Source organism: Acinonyx jubatus, chromosome B1, assembly GCF_027475565.1.
Source record: "Acinonyx jubatus isolate Ajub_Pintada_27869175 chromosome B1, VMU_Ajub_asm_v1.0, whole genome shotgun sequence".
Lineage (NCBI taxonomy): Eukaryota > Metazoa > Chordata > Mammalia > Carnivora > Felidae > Acinonyx > Acinonyx jubatus.
In genome coordinates, this window is record NC_069382.1 from 78,947,940 (window position 1) to 78,969,748 (window position 21,809).

At 36.6% G+C, this 21,809-nt stretch overlaps 1 protein-coding gene and 1 long non-coding RNA gene across 3 annotated transcripts in view; one reads left to right on the top strand and one right to left on the bottom strand.

The window, feature by feature from the left end:
- Window positions 1-21,809, top strand: part of SLC10A7 (solute carrier family 10 member 7) — a 249,557-nt gene that overhangs the window by 110,026 nt on the left and 117,722 nt on the right. The gene's annotated exons all lie outside the window — the stretch shown is intronic.
- LOC113601729 (uncharacterized) lies at window positions 494-20,773 on the bottom strand. The gene is made up of 2 exons (XR_008296086.1): window positions 20,570-20,773; window positions 494-824 (listed from the first exon to the last, which is right to left on the bottom strand). It is a non-coding gene; the product is annotated as an uncharacterized LOC113601729 (long non-coding RNA).

Genomic DNA, 21,809 nt, shown 5'->3' on the forward strand with positions numbered 1-21,809 from the left:
GCCCATCTGCCCTGAGTGTTAGGGGGAAGTCAATATCTTGGCTATCTATGGTGTATTTAAGGCTCACATTAGTTGGAAATGACTAGTGGACTAGCCATGAGTCATATCCTAGTTGGACATATTGTTGCCCCAAAGAAAGAAGTGTTACATGATTTCATTAGCATATGAGAAGATGGGAATGGCTATTAGATAGGCATCTCATAGAATCTGACCCAATTGTTTGCTTCAAAAAATTATGTTTGATCTTGGAATATGCTATATTTGGATTTGAATACATGTGAATCTGTTACTCTCAGAAGTCACTGTTTCTCCCCCCCCCCCCCCCCCCTTTTAATAGTGAGATTATTATATACTGTGAAAGAAGCTTGGAGCTGGAAAGTTGACTTCCTTTTCCAGGCGTACTTTCAGCCTCACTGCAGTCTGACTTCTGCATACATTGGTTATCCCAGTAGTTGGTAAAAGGAAAGTGGGGGACAGGAAAGGGCCCATCACCTAAGTGAATCAGGTTTATATGTGAGAGACCAGAGTTGCATAGTCAGCTTGTGAGGAAGAATCCTAGGAACAGGCTCCAAGCACATCAGTTGTAGTTGTCTTCTAATGTGTCACACTGTTGAGGGTGCACATCAGTAGGTCTCCAGTCTCCAGTATAATCGGTCAGGATGCTCCTCTCCATAGCAGAGAGTGGAGAGCAGGTAGGAGCTGCGTCAGCAGTGAGTTCCAGGCGGTTGCCAAGGCTTTGCTCTGCAAAACACGGTTGAAGAGCTTATGGAATGAAGGTGTGAAACTTTAACTCTTCTATGCTCCAAAATACATAGATGGAGTGCCTAAGGTAGAAACGGGAGAGTAGTTCATATATTAGGTATTTGGCGATAGTCTTAAAAACAATATTTGCTCTAGAGTAGTCCTTAGCCTGGAGGCTTGGGATCCTAGTCAGTTCTGAAAATTTATATTCAAAATGTATTCTATAATTGTATATGGATTTTTCTAGAGAGAAAGGCCATAGCTTTCATCTAATTTTCAAAGATTAAGAACAGAGAATATGCCGAATGCTTAAATAACACAGACTTGAAGCAGTTTTTCAGGTCTCATTAGAGTTATTTTAAGAGAATTGTGGCTTCTAATTGTTCTATAACCTGATAATCTGTTTAAACACAAATTTGTCTTTGATGTACAAGGTTTTACAATATGTGCAGTATGTAGCATAAATGGCTTTATGGAAAAGGTATGCTTTTATCCAAAATATTCCTCAGGCCTGAGCCCACAGAATTTAGGTTTTTTTCTTGAGGAAGATAAAATCGATTGTAGGGGATGACCAAAATTACGCAGTGTTTTTGTAAGCGGTATTGCTACCTCCAAGATTACTTAAAATTAAGGGTAAATTACTTACAATTGTCAAATGCTTAATTATTTATTAGTCTTTGCAGAATTTGAATACCCATGGTATTTAGATATTTACCAAGTTAGGTTTTTAATCATAGCAAAATAATGATAGATGATAGACAGATAGGTAGGTAGATATAGGTACATAAAGAAAGAATGAGCTTTCTCTATTGTAAAACAATTGTCAGTTCTTCATTGCCTTCAAAGTTATTTCTGTCCTTTAGATGTGTGTGTTTAAATAATTTTTCCCTTGTGGATGAGGCTGACAGCATTTTCTAAATTGATTTTCTATCTGTAATATTCCAACCATATTTCAAACCTCATTAAAGCCCTTTTCATCATTTCTCTGACTCCATTAGTTATGGCAGCATCTCAAAATTTAGTTTTCTCAGTAAATTTCATTATTGTGGTTACCAAATCATTATAAAATGATCAGAGGAGTAGGAGGGAGAGAAGAGGAATTGACATATGAGGACACAGTGAAAGATGAGGACTCTTTGGCCTGTAAAGTAGAAATCTATCAAGTCATGAATGCCATAGGTTAGGTGCACATGGACCAAGATGGTAGAACTGGAAATAGAAAGAGGAAGGGGCATGCTTAGAACTCTTGAAAACCAAGAAGTAGAGGTACTTAACAGAGGCAGAAATGTCATCTTAAAGAGTTTTGGTGAATTTATTTCAGAAACAGTGAGAAACTAAATTATAGCAAATCTGGCTGTAAACGCTGAAGAGATCTTGAATAATTGTATTATTATGCCACGCCATGGCTCTTATTTTTTATCATGTTCTGGGACATCCTTTAGAAACAGAATTTTGCACTGTTTGGGCAAGGTAAGATAATCCCTATGCTTTTTTCATGTGAAGCTGGGAAAGAAGACTAGTAATAACCCAAATTACATATCAGTAAAGACTACATCTTCAGTTTATTCTTACAGTGAATTCATCCTTTATAAAGGAAGTGCTTTCATATCTGAAGTTCGCTGTAAGAAACAAAATATAGACAAGCATGTTTTTATCTTTATTCAGTTTTTAAAGTTTTTTATTATCAGTTTATTTATTATATTTTATTTGTTTATCATTTATTGTAAGAGAGAATGCACGCATGCAAAAGGGGAGGGGCAGAGACGGGGAGAGAGAGAATCCCAAGCAGGCTCCATGCTGTAAGCACAGAGCCCTACGTGGCGCCTGAACTCACAAACCATGAGATTCTCATGACCTGAGCCAAAACCAAGAGTCAGACGTTTAACTGACTGAGCCACCCAGGCACCCCTTGATCTTTAACAAATAAACAGCTCTTGCAGCTAACAAGGAAGTAAATACGTATATCAATGGAAAAATGAGCAAGATCTTAAACTGGCCATTCACAGAGGAACAACTGTGGGTGAGCAATAAAATTATGAAAAGATATGTAACTATATTGTTGATCATATCCGTGCAAATAAAACTAAACATTTTCCATCTCTGAAATTAGTAAAGTTTAACAAGATTGACTTATTGGTGAGAATGGAAAGACTTTGCAATATACACTGTTGATGAGTCTATAAATAGATATGAGCTTTGTAGATGGTAGTCTCACGATATGGATCTAAACTGGAAATGCTGAGAACAATAACTATAATAATAGCATCTGTTGGGGCACGTGGGTGGCTCAGTTGGTTGAGTGTATGACTCTTGATTTTAGCTCAGATTGTGATCTTGCAATTCGTGGGTTTGGGTCCCACGTTGGGCTCTGTGCTGACAGTGTGGAGCCTGCTTGGGATTCTCTCTCTCCTTTCTCTGCCCTACCCCCAGTCACACTCAGGCACGCACACACACATACTCTCTCTCTCTCTCAAAATAAATAAATGAACTTAAAAAAAAAGATAATAGCATCTGTCAAAGCAACCATGGATTTGGTGCTGTGCTAAACACTTAGCATGTATTGTGTTTTTTATTTTCAATAAGTGTTATTACTCTTGAATTATATGAGGAAACCAGAACTAAAAAGAGTTTGATTTTTTCCCCCAGGATGATAGCAGCTATTCAGTGATGAAGTCAAGATATAAACTTGCACATTTCTAACTCCAGATTCCACAGCAATAAGTACTGTGTTGCTCAGCCTGTTCTTGGTGGGTCAGTTCCCCTTCTAGGAATTTGTGTGAAAAACACAGTTATCAAATGCCTGAGTTGCACACGTTAAGAATGTCTTGCAAATGGCAAGATTTCATTCTTTTTTGTGTCTGAGTAATGTTTCTTTGTGAGTGTGTGTGTGTGTGTGTGTGTGTGTGTGTGTGTGTGTCTTGTGTTGTTGATTTTAGTCATTCTGACAGGTGTGAAATGATATCTCATTGTAGTTTTGATTTGCATTTTCCTTGATAACAAGTGATGTTGAGTATCTTTTCATAAGTCTGTTAGCCATCTATATGTTTTCTTTGAGAAATGTCTATTCATGTCTTCTGTGCATCTTACAATTAGATTATTTGTTTTTTGGGTGTTCAGTTTGATATGTTCTTTATAGATTTTGGATACTACCCCTTTTAGTTTTGTTGATTGTTTCCTTTGCTGTGCAGAAGGTTTTTATTCTGATGTAGTCCCAAGAGTTTATTTTTGCTTTTGTTGCCCTTGTCTCAGGAGACATATCTAGAAAGAAATTGCTATAGCCAAGGTCAAAGAAGTTACTGCCTGTGTTCTCTTCTAGGATTCTTATGGTTTCAGGTTTCACAGTTAGGTCTCTGATCCATTTTGAATTTTTTTGGTGTGTGTGTATGGTGTAAGAAAGTGGTCTAGTTTCATTCTTTTGTATGGTGCTGTCCAGTTTTCCCAATACCATTTGTTGAAGAAAACATTCTTTTTTCCATCGCATTCTTTCCTGCTTTGTTGAAGATTAATTGAACATATAGTTGTGGGTTCGTTTCTGGGCTTTCTTTCTGTTCCATTGATCTATTTTTGTGCCAGTATCAAAGTGTCTTGATCACTACAGCTTTGTAATATAACTTGAAGTCCGTAATTGTGATGCCTCTAGCTTTGCTTTTCTTTTTCAAGGTTGCTTTGGCTATTTGGGGTCTTTTTGGGTTCCATACAAGTTTTAGGATTATTTGTTGTAGCTCTGTGAAAAATGCTGTTTGTATTTTGATAGGGATTGCATTAAATGTGTATATTGCTTTGGGTAGTATAGACATTTTAAAAATATTTGTTCTTCTAATCCATGAGCTTCGCATGTCTTTCTATTTCTTTGTGTCATAGTCAGTGTTTTACAGTTTTAGGAGTACAGGTCTTTTACCTCTTTGGTTAGGTTTATTCCTATGTATCATATTGTTTTTGGTGCAGTTGTAAGTGGGATTGATACCTGAATTTGCCTTTCTGCTGCTTCATTATTGGTATAAGAATGTAACAGATTTCTGTAAGTTATTTTGTATCCTGTGACTTTAGTGAATTTGTGTATTAGTTCTAGCAGTCTTTTGTGGAGTCGTTCGAGTCTTCTATATATAGTATTATCTTATCTGCAAATAGTGAAAATTTTACTTCTTTGTCAACATGGATGCCTTTTATTTATTTTTTTGTTGTTTGCTTGCTGTGGTTAGGACTTCCAGTACTATATTAAATAAAAGTGGTGAGACTGGACATCCTGTCTTATTTCTGACCATAGAGGAAAAGCTCTCAGTTTCTCCCCACTGAGAATGATATTAGCTCTGAGTTTTAAAACAGCTGTCCCAATCTTCACTCCTTATAGCACTGTCCCCCTCAATTTACTCTAATCAAGACTCCCTGGCACTCTACGAAGGACTTAACTCAGTTTTTATCAAGGTTACCAGTTACCTCCATCTAGCCAAAGCCAGTGGTGGTTTCTCTGTTCTGGTCTTACTCAAAGACACATAAGAATGTTCTATACCTTCAGAGTATACCCTCTTTGAAACATGTTTTGCTCTTCATTTCCATGATATCTCCCTCTCCTAGGATTTCCATCTACTTTACCGACCATTCCTTCTCAGTTTCCTGTGTTGGTTCTTTGCTCTGCTTTAAATTCTCACTATTAGAAGGTCTCAGTGCTTGGTGGTGGGTCCTGGTCTTTTTTCTGTCTACAGTAACTCAGGAAAGTTCAGCCAATTCCATGGTTTTATGTAACATCAAAATGCACTGCTACCAAATTGATATCTTCAGGTCTAACTTTTCCCCTAAATGCCAGACTCATATGAAAAGGCCTATTTGATGTCTAATCTTGGACATTTATTAGATTTACCACATGCAAAATATTCTTGATTCTTGATCTCCTTCCCCGTCCTTAGGTTGCTTCTCCTTCAGCCTTTCTCATTTCAGTAAATGGCTCTACTCATTAAGTGAATTTAAGAGTGTTCCTGGAATTCTCTCCACTGTCTCTTCCCCCCACCCCCATATCTAACTTATCAGTAAATCCTATTGGATCTACCCCAAAATATATCTCGAGCTCATCAACTTCTTTTCATCTTCACTGTTACTACCCAAATACCAGATATCATCAACTCTTGCCCTGTAATGATTCCCTAATCAGTCTCACCTGCTTCTACTCTGATCTCTCTAAAATTCTGACTTCACATAACGGCTAAAGTAATCTTTTTAGCATATAAACCTCATTTTATGTCACCATACTCTCTCCCAACTCTTCCCTAGTTTTTTTTTTTTTATTTTTTTTAATGTTTATTTATTTTGAGAGAGAGAGATAGAGAGCAAGCAGGGGAGGGGCAGAGAGAGGGAGACAGAGAATCCCAAGCTGGCTACACACTGTCAGTGCAGAGCCCGATGCGGGGCTTGAACTCATGAAACATGAGATCATGATCTGAATCGAAACCAGGAGTCAGACACTTAACTGATTGAGCTACACAGGTGCCCCAACTCTTCCCTAGTTTTAAAACCTCTGGTGTCTCCTGGGGCACCTGGGCGGCTCAGTCGGTTAAGCATCAGACTTCGGCTCAGGTCGTGATCTCCTGGTTTGTGAGTTCAAGCCCCATGTCAGGCTCTGTGCTGACAGCTCAGAGCCTGGAATCTGCTTCAGATTCTGTCTCTCTCTCTCTTTCTCTCTCTCTCTCTCTCTCTCTCTCTCTCTTGCAAAAATAAATAAATATTTAAAACCTCTGGTGTCTTCTGTTGCCCATCAGAGAGAATTTATAGACTCCTTATCCCAACCAGTAAAGTCTTAGTAACTACCCTTGCCTTCCTCCTTGGCCCCACCTAATACATACCACATACTTAGCACACTCCAGCAACACAGAGTCTCTCCTCAAACACACCAAGCCATTCCCCCCGGCTCAGGGCCTTTCCACTAGCCATCCCTCTTTCTAGAACATTCTTTCTTCTGGTCTTCACTGGATTGGCTCTTTCTTGTCCCTCAGGTGTCAGCTGAAAAGGCATCTCCCCGGTGGCCTTTCATAAGTACCTCCCCAGTACTTTCTAACACATCAACTTTTTTTATTTCTTCAAAGCCATTATCATTATCAGAAGTCATCTTGTTAATTTGTCTGTTGTGTGTCAATTGCACTAGAGTGTAAGCTCTAAGAGAGGAGAGACCTTGCCTGTCTTTTTCATTCTAATGTCCCTGATACCTATATTGTGTCTGGCACCCAGCCTGTGCCAGTTTAAATAGCTATAGAATAAATAAACCATTTTCCAGGCAGGACTCAGGATAGAACAAAAAGCCTGGGGATTTGTGAGTCTTATAAGTTAGCAGTGTATGATACATATTTGCATGCAAGGTTTTGCTTTTCCCAGCCTGGCTGTTTTTTCTCTGTCTTTTCTCTTTCTTCAGGATGGACTTGTCTGTGTTCCCATCTCTAAACAGCCTTTACAAAGCCATATTTCATCCTTCTTGTCTTTTGACATCACCCAGAGATTCTTTCCTGAAAAAGAGTAATTCTAGCACACTGTGGTCCATAAAGCTGTTTCTTATTATATCAAATTAAAGGGCTTCCTGATCACTGGTCCAAGGCTTGTCTACTTTTCTTATAACAAATGTTCCACTATTGTTACAGTCTAATTTTGTATAGATTCTCCTTTGGAGTTTCTGGTTTTCTTGATCTTAATTTGTCTTCTTTGACTTCTTTTGTGATAAAAAACCTTTTTGGTACTTCTTCTTTTACTATACTTTAAACAGAAAGAAATCAAATATGTAAGTTATAAATGGATGCCACACATTCATTGTGCATATGTGTGTGTGTGTGTGTGTGTGTGTGTGTAAGTATATATAACTATTACCTTTGTTCCATGAAAGGAAGGTATATGGAAAATGACCTCCAAAGGCCAAAGGAGCCATAAGACCAAAGAAAAAGGCCAACAAGTCCAGCTTGATGAGAAATGGTTTATTAAGGGGATTTATGGATAGCAACCTGTCTTGGGTGGGCACAAAAGGAGTAGGTCTTCACATCCCCACCTCCCTTAAGACCTGTTTTATAGCCCTAGAGGCTGGGAATACATGCTGAGAGACCACTCCAGAGAAGATCTTTAAGAATAGGTGTATGTCATAGTCATATATCCAGGGCAGATCAATGACTTTATGCCCCAAGGGTATGGTATAAGCCAAAGGAAAGAAGTAGGGGGAGGGCAGGGAGAGGCTGTGCTCAAGAAGATTTCAGGTCACAGAACAGTCATGGTGGCAGATTTGTCCAAAGTGGCATTAGTCTAGTTGGACAACCTTTTTTCATGTGGCTCTTCCTTATATCCTAATTGCTGTTTCATTGTCAAAATATATATCAAATTAAATACAAGGATGCTGACTTATATAAAGAGATTTGTCTATTTTTTTTCCAGTACAGAATAGAATTTTTTTTTTTAATTGAAGGTCCAGCAGAAGAGGTACTCATTTGTAGGTATTGGCTCATGTATGCACATACTCACATACTTCCAGAAATCTCAAGGTGATCCTAGGAGTTATTGTGTTCTGCTATATGATGTTGCAGAAAATACCAATACTTTATCAATAACACTGTGAACACTTGTGACATTATATGCATCTGCACTGCCTGAAGAGCTAACTGTGCTTCAACTCTGGTCCCCAGAGTCTCTGCCCAGAAGGAACTTCTTTAGTTATTGCTTTATCCAGGTTTTCTTCCATCTTTAGTTTCCACTTTTATTTTGTATTGTTAAATTATACTCCAGAGAATTCTTAAAGGTGTTTCTACTGCTCTCCTGTTTTGATGCTACCCCAGATCTACTTACCCTACAAGGACTACATCCTTCCATGTCCTGCTGAGATCTTTTATTTGCTCTCAAACCCACGGACTTCTGTTTCAACACCACTTTAGCATGAGTGGACGGGCCATACTGAAGGACTTTTGCTGAATGATCTCATTTTTGTGACTTAATGAGAAGCTCTATTAAGCGGGGTGTGAAGGAGCAATCAAGCTGTCCAATAGCTAAATTTCCTAGGCTGTTGTGCTGTGCAGATTCTTTAGTACTTCAGGTTGGAACATAGTCATGGTGTTTTCCAGCTAAAGGTTGTAATCCTAGAGCAAAGACAGAAAGTTACCTGTGATCAATTTTATATATTTTCAGGGTTGTATTTCAAAAGGAGATCTATCTTACACTGAAATTCCTAGATGGCTTCAGTGTTGCTTTGTAGTTGTTGACTTGGAAGCAATTCCCAGTTGTCTAAAAACTTTTCTGACATTATTTTAGCTGACAAATAGTATACAAGTGGCCCTGTTTTTAAATGAATATTATTTAATCCACATTAAACCATCTTTTAGTTCTTACACAAGTCTAAAATTTATTAAAGTCAAAAGTAATGTTTAGGGAGGGTAAAATCATAAATATGATTCATAAATACTTAAAAAATCAACAATAGAGCTCCTGGTTGAATAGAAATCTCACTTAGAATTGTAGTTTATCTTTGAAAGAAAAACTTCTGGGATTAAGGGTAAACCAGTTTTAGAAAAGAAATCAAATATTATGGAATTTGAAAATCTAATTTTGCAGATATTAGATTAATGGCCTGTAAAACCTTAGAGTCTGAATTCAGTTTACAGAGTGTTTGACTTAATTCTCTTATTTCTTTTTCTCATTTTTCCTTTGTTATTTATGTTTAAATCTTAGTGACTTTTCCTTGTATGGGTTTAAACATTTTGTACTGAATTCTAAAGAAACAGGTCCCTACCTGCCTTTTTCTCAGTGAACTTTTGAGGAAGCTGTGGTCAGGAATTTTTTTGTGTGTGAAATTAATCTTTTTATAAATATATAACCCCACAGTTTCACCAATGTACATGTTTTTTGCTTGCAAATAAGTAGGGATTTAAAAATTTGGCATATAAAAAGCAAGGTTGATAAAGGCCTTTTCATATATTTGTATCCCTAATATATTTTTATTTTTTAAAAATATGCTGCAGCTGATTGAACTAAATTTGATTTTGACTTGTGCCACACAACTATAATTCCTTTAAAAACATGTCAATATGCAATATATTTAAGATGATGTCAGCAACAATTCCTTCTTTATTTAGAGTAATGTAATCTGAAACTATCAACCTTTTCTACTTTCATGAGCTTTTGACTTTCAAAACATAATGCATGAAATAACGTATTTTATTTTTGGTAAAATGTCCATCATTGGAGGGAAAATTTTTATTTAAATATGCTCGTTCCATTGATATGGGTGTTTCTATCAGTATCTTTGTTTCTTTGAATATTCTAAACCTTTTGAGTTACTTTGGCTTAATTAGTTATCGCCTCATTTAAAAGTTAATATCATGATTTCTCTTTGTGGTCAAGAAATTAGACTAATAAGGGTGATTAAGGTGGGAAACAAAATATCAAATGATATCAGAGTTTAGTTACCTTATTGTTCTCTTCAGATAGACAGGCTTATGCAACATGTTGACTAGTAGCTCTGGGCCAGAGAGAAGGAATAATTAATATTGGAAGTATGTGGAGAGAAAAAACTCTGTAGGTTGACCTATAATGCAAACAATCCATGATGTGTAGCAAAAAGAAGAATGATCAGTGTCTTGAATTCAAGGGCCAAAGTGGCTTACTTTTATAAGGATATCTTACTGATTTTTATGAATGTTAAGTTCTATAAAGTCTAAATTGAGCAAAGAAAAATGAATGACATATTTAATTATCTACAAGTATAGGGTTGGGGGGACTTCAGTGGATAGAAAGTACATTGAAATATTAAACAACCAAAGTAGAAACCCTCTTTTAGTAAGATATTCATGCTGTGCAATACACATACACTAGTTGTTTCTGGTTTTTCACTTAAGTTATTACATGTTAGCACTAAAGAGCATGTCTGATGTTAATATTGTTGGGATCAAATACGTATTGGCACCTGACAGCAGATCACTCACAGACAGCCATATTCATTTATTTGTGAATTGTTCTATCTATTATGTGCATCCATTATGATAAGTGCTGTGACAGGACAGGAGGGTGCAAAATTGAATCACATGAAAAACCTACCCTGAATGAGCTTCTACTTTAAAAAGAGAGATATGAACACATAAATATATGAAATATAAGGTAGTAGAAACTGTGCTTTAAATACAAGGTAGTAGAAATTGTGTGCTTTAACAAGCATGCATGTGAGGAACAGGTGACATGGTAGCAAGGAGTGAGAGCTCAGTGATTTAGGGAGGGGGGGAGATAAAGTTGATCAGGTAAGACTCCATAGAAGAAGTAGAACTGTTGATCAGAGACCAATATTCCCTTTAAACATTTCTGATAGCTGAACAAAGTTCATGTACATCTAATAAGGCATGGCTTTTGAAAAATATAGATTATTCATTTTGTAGTCATGTGAATAGGAGTATGGAGGAATGTGATCCTATGGGTAAGAAAAGGGACTTGGAAGGATGATGTCTTTGAATCTTCTCCAGGTCCTCCACATTTTCATTTGTCCATTTGTTCATAGCTATTGTATTTGTACATGGTGGGCTCTGTAGGCTGTCTAAATACGTATATTGCTAAAGGTAAAGTTACACACTTTTGTCTTGGTGTACTCATCAGTGCTTATCTAGTATAATTGGCCTTTATAGTTTATAATTTAAAGTATAATATTTGTGCTCATTGAAAAAAATTTTTATGGTAAGCTGCCTCATATTTAGCCATGTCAATACTCATTAACTACTTTGTTATAGAAAGGTAGAAAAGAAGAATATAAAACAGGACCTGTTTATTTTGTTAATCAGTTGTAGCACTGGTAAATGAAAAAGTTAATGAGGTAGAATGTTGAAATAAATACTTAAATCAGGTTTTTATTCATGATGTAACCATGGATTTTGAAAATTTGAAATCTAGGGCTGACCTTGATCAGTCCCCAGAGTCAGTGGAATTGGTTGTACATATTAGGTTCAAGAAAACTTGCAATCATTCTGATGAGATTTCCCAATATATGGAATAATACTGTTTAGATGCAAGGATTAGCTGCATTCCTTGAGATAGATCGATGAGTGAAACAATTTTACCTTTTTTTTTTTTTTTTTTAGTTTCTTTTGAGAGAGAAAGAGCATGTGTGCAAGTGGGACGGGGGCAGAGAGAGAGAGAGAGAGAGAGAGAGAGAGAGAGAGAAAGGGAGAGAGAGAATTCCAAGTAGGCACTGAGTTGATAGCATGGATCTCATTCTCACAAACCCATGAGATTATGACCTGAGCGGAAATCAAGAGTCAAGGCACTTAACCGACTGAGCCACCCAGGTGCCCCAAAGCAATTTTACTTTAATTATCCATCATTTTTCATTGTGATTTTAAATGTGTTTATGCTTTGGAGTTGAGAGCTATCAAGCGTACTCTGAAATCTATAAAGAACTGCATTTTCAAAAAGTGCTCTGAGTAATTGGTCTTATGGGTAGGCTCCAGTATAGAGTTAGATGTGCACACAGCGTTGCCTTTCCCTAAAAACACACTGCATGCATTTCCCATTCAGATGATATTTACTATGACTTCATTGGACTGCATATAGTTCTGAATAATTTACGCTTATCTCAGCTTTACCTATCCTTGAATTGGATAGGTAATGACTTACGGTGAGTGTTTTTAATTAGCCTTTCTTTTCTTTGTGTTAGAAATGACTCTGTGTCATGCACTTACTCATTCAACAGGATCCGATGTTTGTTGACCTCTGTGTTCCCAGCACCAGCACTATATCTTAGTGAACGAGGTGGATACACTTTCAACATTTATAAAGGTTACGTTCTACTGTGGGAAGCAAACATTAAGCAACTAATTATATGATGTTACCTAAGAGTATATATGTGAAGAGAGAATGTATCAGAGGGACCATCTCAGTGAATTCCTCTTCCACCTTTTTAAAGTTGTGTGATCTTCCATATATTCATCTGCCTGGGACCCATCTTCACATATGTAAATAGGGATAGTAATACTAACTTCATGGGGTTGTTGTGAAAATAAATGAAAAAAAAATGCATGTAAAAAGTTGGGTGCAATGCCTATTACACAGGAACATTTAGTAATTACTACCTATTAGTCTTTGGAGGGGTAAGGGAAGCCTTCTCTGAGCATTTGGCTTTTAAGCTGAGATCTGAACAATGGTAGGAATTTGCTAAATGGAGAACATTACATAAGAGAAAACACCATGTTCAAAGGCCCTGAGGCAGGATTGCCCATGATGTTTTCAAAGAACTGAAAGAAAGCCATTGTGCCTGGAGCTCAGAAAATGAAGTGGAAAATGGCTTGAGATGAGGCTGAGGTAGGCTGGGGTAGCTAGATCACACAGGGTCTCCTGGGCCTTGTTAAAGAGGATTTAGGGTTTTATTCTAAGGGCAATAGGAAGAATTTCCACAGGGAAATGACATGATTAGATTTGAGTTTTAGAAAGATTGTTCTGGCCTTAGTATTGAGAGCAGTTCAAAATCTTTTATCAAGAATTAAGGGTCTGGCTAGTCTCTAAAGGGACCTTTTGGGGAATAATATTGGTGGGTATTTTTGCTAGTGTCATCTTCTTAGGTGTTGGTCTCAGAACAGCAGTCAGTGATGTAATTGACATTGTCAATTTCTAGTTTTTAAGTAAATCTGGGGATCATGGATATGTGAGTGTGTATATGTGTATGTACATATATACAAAAATATAAAAACACAGAGTGTGTGTGTGTGTATACACATATATATACAAATATGTCAGTATAAATATACACACGTATGTATATGTACACACACACACATTCTGTCATCCAATAAGGAGAGAGCCCAACTTATTTTCTGAATATGATCATTCAGTCTCAATGCTTTTTTGAATTATGGCATAAATGTTTAAGAGATGAGGGAGAGAAAATATATTTACCAATCCCTTTAATCTGTAAGTTATGACACATCAGGATGATTACTCTTCATGTGAGATTGGGAATTATTGTGTTATACATAACAACTTTATAATATACATCCCAAAATTTCAGTTGCAGAGATACAGGCGAATGCTGTGTTCTCCTCTGTGTCATGATGAATGCAGCAGTTGTGCATATATACAAGAATAGATCATACTGAGCATCCCCTGAGCTCTGTTTGCAGACAAGTCGTATCTCCACCATGACAAAATTCCCACAAGATTTTGAATTATTAATGTTTTGGAATCTGCGGGATTCAGCAGATATGTTCAGTGTTATTGATGGCAGCAAACTTTATCTCTTTTATTTCTGAGACACATAATGAAATGGGGAGTCCCTCAAATAACCACAGTTAGTGTTTAGGTTAATTTTGTAGGGGCCATTGGGCTTTTGCCTTAATGTGTATAAATACGGTTTTTCTCTCTCACAGCAGATTGCACGGTAGATAGAGGGAGAGTGAATTGGCATTAATTTATGAACCCTTCCAGCCTTCTCACTGCTGTACACCCTGTGAGGGCAAGATGCTATAATTACACTTACTTCACATAATGAGAGCTTTTAATGACAATTACTGATGAGAGTTAGGGATGTTTGGGGACCTTACAGAAGATGCATTGACTCTTAGAAGAGACGACCTCATGTGCCTTTTGTGTGGCTCAGTCCCTAACAACTGACCAGCTACTCAGTGGAACACAGCTCCATAGCCCCAAATATTTGAGTGGACTACGAACCAAGGGCGTAAGGTATACTTTATTTCTCAACTCAGAATAGGTCAAAGAGTTCAAGAATTCTGTTTGCTTTTAGCAGTGTTTTTACTTTACGCTTTTTTTTTCCCCCTTGGTCACACAGACACAGGCCATTTTTCTTTTTGGTAACAAGAATAACCCATAGTCCAGACTGTTCTTCTTGGAGACATTGATTTGCACAGTCACAAATGGGTACCTAACATTATTTTCCTCTTCACACATTTGCCATGTTCAAGTTTGATGGGCCAACACTTAAAAGCTCTGGTATACTTTATATTAATATGTATATGACAATTGTAATAAAGATAAAAAATAGAGATAATTACTTATTCTAAGGGCTTGAGTTTATATGGTCTACATGTCCTTTTATGAGTAAAGCAGAAATTTTCCTTATGAGTGAAGATGACACATTTTGTTACATTTTTATAAACAATTAGACATTTCAATCATACTACGTGTCAACATTTAACTAGCAGGATGATAGCACCCCTTTTCAGCTTCAGGATCTCTCTCCTTAAAGAAAATGGGTCAAGATTTGTTAATTTATTTCTTTTTCCTTTTCAAGTTGCTCTGAGCATTAGTTTCTCCCAAAGCTCCTCTTGCTTTTATATTCTGTATATTTACAACCATTTACTTTCAATTTTTGCATTTTGAATTTTCTGTATTTATGTCTGCTAACTCTAAAGTTATAATTAAAAGCAAAAAGTACTTGAAATGCAGGCACATTTAAACCCAGTAAATTTAAATAACTTACAAGTAATCTGATAAAGTAGAAGGGAAAATGGTTCATGTTTTCATGACTTCTGCTGCTGAGAACCTTCCCAGATCTAGGATTCTAATTTAAATAACTATCTTTCACGTACTCTGTATCCTTTTCCCACAACTTACTGATGCCTAGCAAACTTGAAGTCCTTAGTAATTATTAGCATTAGCAATACTATCAGTAATTGGAATCATAAAACACTGTGATGGCTTTTTGTCAGTTTCAGTAAGGTTTTTTGTGAGCAGGTATGCTTATAACCCAAAAACCTTTTTTTTTCACCCATGTATTCATTTACTCATTCAATAAACACACATGTTTGTTGATTGATTTTTCTGGATAAGGTATATGAGTAAAAATATTCCTTCAAATAGCAGAATCTAGGATGTCTTCAACAAATTTTACCGTTAAAAGACTAAAGCTCAAACACTCAAACTTTAATGGTGTCATATACTATTACACTTTTCATTATCATAATCCCTAAAAAAATATGATTTGAGACCCCATAGGCTGCATTTATTAACATTTATTGAGCATTTGTTAAGCTAGGTAACTGCTGAGTGCTTTTATCTCCATTATATCACAAATCCTAGCAGTTGCCTGTGGAGAAATGGTCATCTACATTTTATAGCTAAGGACTCTGAGGCTCATAGAGGCTGGGTAAGTGATGTGCTCAGTGTCTCATAGCCAGGAGGTCAGCCTATCAGGCCTCCTAATTCCAATTTGGAGTTCATATCTATATATCTATGTAACAGTCATATTATATTCTTTTCTTCCAATGTTATATTAGAAGCTGATCCTCTGACTTTGGCCGTGGAGACACTGAAGCTGGACCAAAGAGACTGAAGTTCTCTCTGGGAGTGTTGGTCTACTATGTTTCTTGATACTGCTTACTGTTTTTAAATGAGTTAATAGATTTCATTAAGAGTATGTGTTTAAAACTAAACACAAAGGTGTTTGGGAGAATGTATAATTCAGGGAAACAAAATTTGATGAAAATTGCTTATGCACTTTTTTTTTCTTTTTCTGTTTAAAGATCAAAGCCTATCAGTTACTTTGGAGTCAGACTTTAAAACAACTGAAATTATAGCCCAGTTATTTTAGGTCTCACAGCTTTGTTCAGACAGAAAGGTTGTATTTGAGCCAGTGAGTCTCAGACCTGTGAGAGCTGGGAGCCAGATCCCCTGTTTGATAACAAAGGGCCCTGACACTGGACTCTTGATGTGCACTTTTTCCAAGGTAACATAAAATGTTTAATAGAGAACTCACAGATACCCATCTGATGGATTTTGGTGGAATTGCCAATTACAAAAACAATTATAAAAGTTAAAGTCACCTAGCTCCTCACCAGAACCCCCCCCCAAAGAAAAAGCCCCTTAATTCTCCATGTTTTAAGCACGTACCTCTCTAAGTATTGCTGCTGTTCATGATAAATCAAGAAGTTAAAAGCTAAATCAACCTAGGATAGAGTTCCAAAGATTATTGTGACTTTTTGTGTATAACAGAAAATACCAGCTTTTCTTTAATTATCTGGTATCAAGTATGAGTTATTTATCTGTTTTGGTTGTTTTTTTTTTTGTTTGTTTTTGTTTTTGGCTAAATAGTATTACTCATTGAATTCATATATCTCTAAGTAGGCATCTGCTTGCACCTAATTTTAAACAAGTCATTTCACAAACATTTATTGAACACCTACTACAGGTCAAGTGAGCAATACAAACAATAAAAAGATAAGGATGACAAAAATCATAGACCAATACCCCACCTGCACAGACATGTTACTTGATCTCTCTCTACTTCCATTTCCTCTTGTAATTTGGTAATAATGTCTACCTCACAAGACTGTTAGGAGGATTAAATGACACAGTGAATGGCATATATGAAGTGCCTGGACTTGAAAAAAATTAAAGAGCTATTGTTTTATAATCCATATTTTCACTGCTAGAGTTAAGTGACTTATAGAAAATCACAATGAATTGTTGAAAGTGTTGGAAATAGAATCTTAATTTCCCTCTGATTTTCTCACAAACATAAATTTATTCAGTGATTTTGCTGTTTGGTTTTGCAGTTGTTTATTGAGTATCTCCTATTTGTAAGTTGCTCTGCTAAGATCTGTGGAAAATGTAAGTTACTATTGGACACACTTCCTGTCCTTACATGCTTGTGACTATTAGGGATGTGAGACATATGCACAAATAACTGTGGTGCCAAGAAGAAAGAAATAAGTGATATAAAACTGGCACAGGCAACAGAAGGAAAATTAAAAAGGGAAGGGTTGGGGCGCCTGGGTGGCTCAGTCGGTTAAGCGTCCGACTTCGGCTCAGGTCATGATCTCACGGTCCATGAGTTTGAGCCCCGCGTCGGGCTCTGTGCTGACAGCTCAGAGCCTGGAGCCTGCTTCGGCTTCTGTGTCTCCCTCTCTCTCCGCCCCTCCCCCATTCATGCTCTGTCTCTCTCTGTCTCAAAAATAAATAAACATTAAAAAAAAATTACACTTTAAAAAAAAAAGGGAAGGGTTCATGGATCGAGGGACATCTGAGTTGTGCCTTGAAGGATGGATAAGGTTTGGATATATGGAAAATGCAGAAATACATTCCAAGGAAAAGAAACAGTAAATATATGATACAGGAAGTTGTGGGAGTTCATTAGGCTAGAGAAAGGATCTATGAAGGGCCAGCCTAGCAGAAATGATGAAGAGGCACAGAATCCATGCTAAAGCATTTAGATGAGAAGTGTCACAATGTTGTGAAATCCACCAGTGAGACAGAGAGTTTAGGAGTGGAGGGTTAAAAGCGAGATGGCAAAATGTTAGCAATTGGTAACTGATGAATATAGGTGAAGAATATATAGATGTTCATTATACTATTGGCAATTTTAATATAGGTTTGAAATTATTTTTTAAAAAGTTGAGGGAAAGAGATTAAAATACATGAAAAACTACTAAAATCAGTAAGCAAGGGACAAACCATTTAGCCTAAGAATAGGCAAAACATATGGCAGGAAATGCTGCAAGAGACTATAATGGCCAGTAAATGAATAAAAATATGTTCAGCCTTTTAGGTGTTAAGAGGAATTCAATTTCAAGTAATGAGACACTACTTTTCATCACCTGATTACACCATTTTTTAGGTGTAATCATATTGTAGGTATCCAGATAAAAGAGATGTTAATACTAACCTTCTGTGATTGTTGTAGGGATTTGAAAGCAGAATATGTGAAGTGCCTGCCACATAGAAGAGCTCAGTAACAACATCTCCTTCCACTATTACTATTGCCTAATAAATGATCATGAATACCTGAGCTAGGGTCCTGACAGCATGAATGGAAGAGTATTAGCTGGGTTTGGCAGCTGGTTGCATTTAAGAGAACATGGAGAAAAGAGCAGAGCTTAGGACAAACTCAGTGTGGTTTGTTTGTAAAAGAGAAATTGCTAAAGAAAATTATATTTGCTATGGAAAGGAAGGAATATTGGCTTAATTGAGGTGTTTGCCATACTGATTGTTGAATACTCAGTCTTTTCAAGGAAGAGTCACTGAGTCATAGAAATTGAAGGTAGACCCATAATTTAAAGCCTTTTTAAATGCTCTGTTTTTCAGAATTATATTCATAAATATATATTATGGGCACACACACAAAAACAAAACAGTAAATGAAAGTACCCCCCTCCCATATCTCCTTATGGAAAGCCATTGCTAACTTTCTCATGTTTGCTACCAGAAAAATATGATGATACCAGTATAGTGTGTGTGTGTGTGTGTGTGTGTGTATGTGTGTGTGTGTGTATGCCCATGCGTACATGTATGCTTTTAAAAATTCACACCAATGGTAATATGTCATATAAAAGTCTGCACCTTGCTTTTTTTTCTTTAACTCAGTGCAATCTTCCTTTATTCTATGTTAACATCTGCTTAAGAGTCTATTGACAAGATATAGCAAAAGGATTGAATTCATCCTCCATAAATGAGCCTATAAGGTTGTATTTAGTTTTTTACTGTTATAAACAAGTAGTCATGAACATTAGTGTTTATTTATCTTGATGTTTGTTTTGGGAGCATATTGGTAGCATCGGTTCCTAGAAGTAGAACAGCTGCGCCGTAAGTTTTTATATTTTTAATTTTGATAAATAACTTTACTCTTAAAAGGCTCTACTGTTTTTTCTTCCTCACCAACATTAGACATTACCAACTTATAAATTTATTAAGAGAAATATAATCTTACTTAGATATATATTTATCAAGTATTTATTGTAGCATTTCTTATTTATTGTCAATTACAGGTGAGGTTGAGTAATTTTTAAAATGTTCACTGGCTTTTACATACCTTTTTTGTTTTTAATATAATATTCTGATTTTATATTTCTATAAAATTCTATAATAATTCTAAAAAATCAACCTATTGTTGTCTAAACCCCTATATTTATGTAAGTTGTATGCTTTAAAAAAACTAATAAAACTAAAATTACGTTAATTTATGTATTTGGTTCAATTAATCATTAGCTATCTCTCTCAAGGAACTGGACAAGGCTCTAAGGGTGTGAATATGTTATCTTTTTACGAAAATTCCCATTACTCTTTTACATTGATTTTATATGTTATTCATATAGTAATAATCTATTTCTGTTACATTTTGCAAATATTTTGCAAATATTTTCCCAGTTACTTACCTTTTGATTGTATAATTGTTTTTGTCATATAAAGTTTTTTTTCAATGTGCAATTAAATTTAGCAGTGTTTTCCTTTAGAGCTAGGATTTTTTTTAATCTAGGATTTATTTTTTTTTTCCCTTTAATTACTGTCTTTGTTTGGGCTGCCATTAACAAAATACCATAGACTAGGTGGCTTAAACAACAGAAATTTATTTCTTGCCGTGGCTAAGAAGTCCAAGATCAAGGTTCGGGCCAATTCACTTCCTGGCAAAGTAACTATTTCTGGCCTTTGTAGGGCCATCTTCTTGCTGTGTTCTCACATGGTGGAGAGAGAGATATTGAAATCTCTGGTGTCTCTTCCTCTTCTTATAAGACACCAGCCCTATTGTTTAGAGCCCTACCCTTATGACCTCATTTAACCTTCATTAGGTCCAAAAGGCCCTATCACCACACACTGTCACGGTGTGAGTTAGCACTTCAATGTATGAATTTGGGGTGGGAGTGCATAATTCAGCCCATTGTAATTACCAAATTTTATTTTGTATTCTGTGTTAATCCACCAAACAGTTTTGAATGCCATGTGAAATCTTTACTGGTCCCAATCACTGATATTGTTTGACTTAATATATACAGTTTTTGACAGCAAGAATATACTTTTATTCTAGTACCCCTGTGTTCATCTCAAGGGCCTCTTCCGTTGGCTTATTCTGAGTGGGAAGACTATAAATATGTTAGACTTGAGGGATCGTCTGGTACAATACCTTCAATGTATATCTGTGGAAATTGAGATCCAGATTGGTAGAAGTGACTTCCTCCAAGTTTTGCAGTTAATCAGTACCAGGATTTGGAGTAGAATCCTGGTCTTTTTGGCTTCTAGTCTAGTGTTGTTTCTTAAATAAGTGAAGGAATATCTGTAGAGTACTTAGAACATGCCTAGCCCCTGATAAGTGCTCCTAACTGTTAGTATTCTGACTTTGCTGATGTCATTAGTATCATCATCATTATTCATAAAGAGCACAGATTCCAAAGCTAAACTGAGATTGAATCTCAGTGACAGTGGCAGTCCGTTGTTAGCCGTTCTTAGCCTCAGGTTTCTTGACCAAAAGAGGGGACAATAATGGAACCGATCTTATAGGGAGCTGAGAGAAATAGTTGATTGTTTTATACAAAGCACTTGGTGCAATACTTGCATCCAAATGATCATTATGTGAAGTATTTACTATTATTATTAGAGAAATACTCAGTCTCCTAGAATCAGCTTGAACCAATTAATCTTGTCTAGTTGCCTCCCATTATCCTCTGAATTCATGACTGTAAGCACACTCTGAAGTGGTCGCTGAAGCAATAAAAAAATGCTCACTTATGTGATGATGGAGCAGAGCAGAGCAGAGAAAGAGACGGAGGGAACATTCAGTGGTTTTGGAGGCCCGCGTGCAGAAAGAAACTGCGGAAGCTGGGCAAGAGGGAGGTGGTGCCAGGAGGAGGTTAGAAGGTGGCAAGGAAAGCTTCACCAACATTTATGATATTTAATCCTCCTCTTTGCCTTCTCCCAATGCTAATTAATATAAAGGTCTGACTCATTTTATTGTGCTTCACCTATTACACTTCACAGATACTGTGTTTTTTGCAAAGTGAAGGTGTGTGACAACCCTGCGACAGGCATTCTATTGCACCATTCTTGCAACAGCATTTGCTCACTCTGTGTCTCTGTGTTGCATTTTAGTAATTCTCACAATATTTCACCCTTTTTCGTTGTTATTGTATTTGTTGTGGTGATCTATGATTAGTGATCTTTGATATAACTATGGTGATTGTATTCAGGTGCCATGAACTGCACCCATGTAAGGTGGTGAACTTAACTGATAAATGTTGTGTGCGTTCTGACTGTGCCACTGACTGGCCATTCCCCCATCTCTCTGCTCTCCTTGGGCCTCCCTGTCCCCTGAGACACGACAATATTCAGGTTAGACCAATTAATAATGCTATAATGGCCTATAAGTG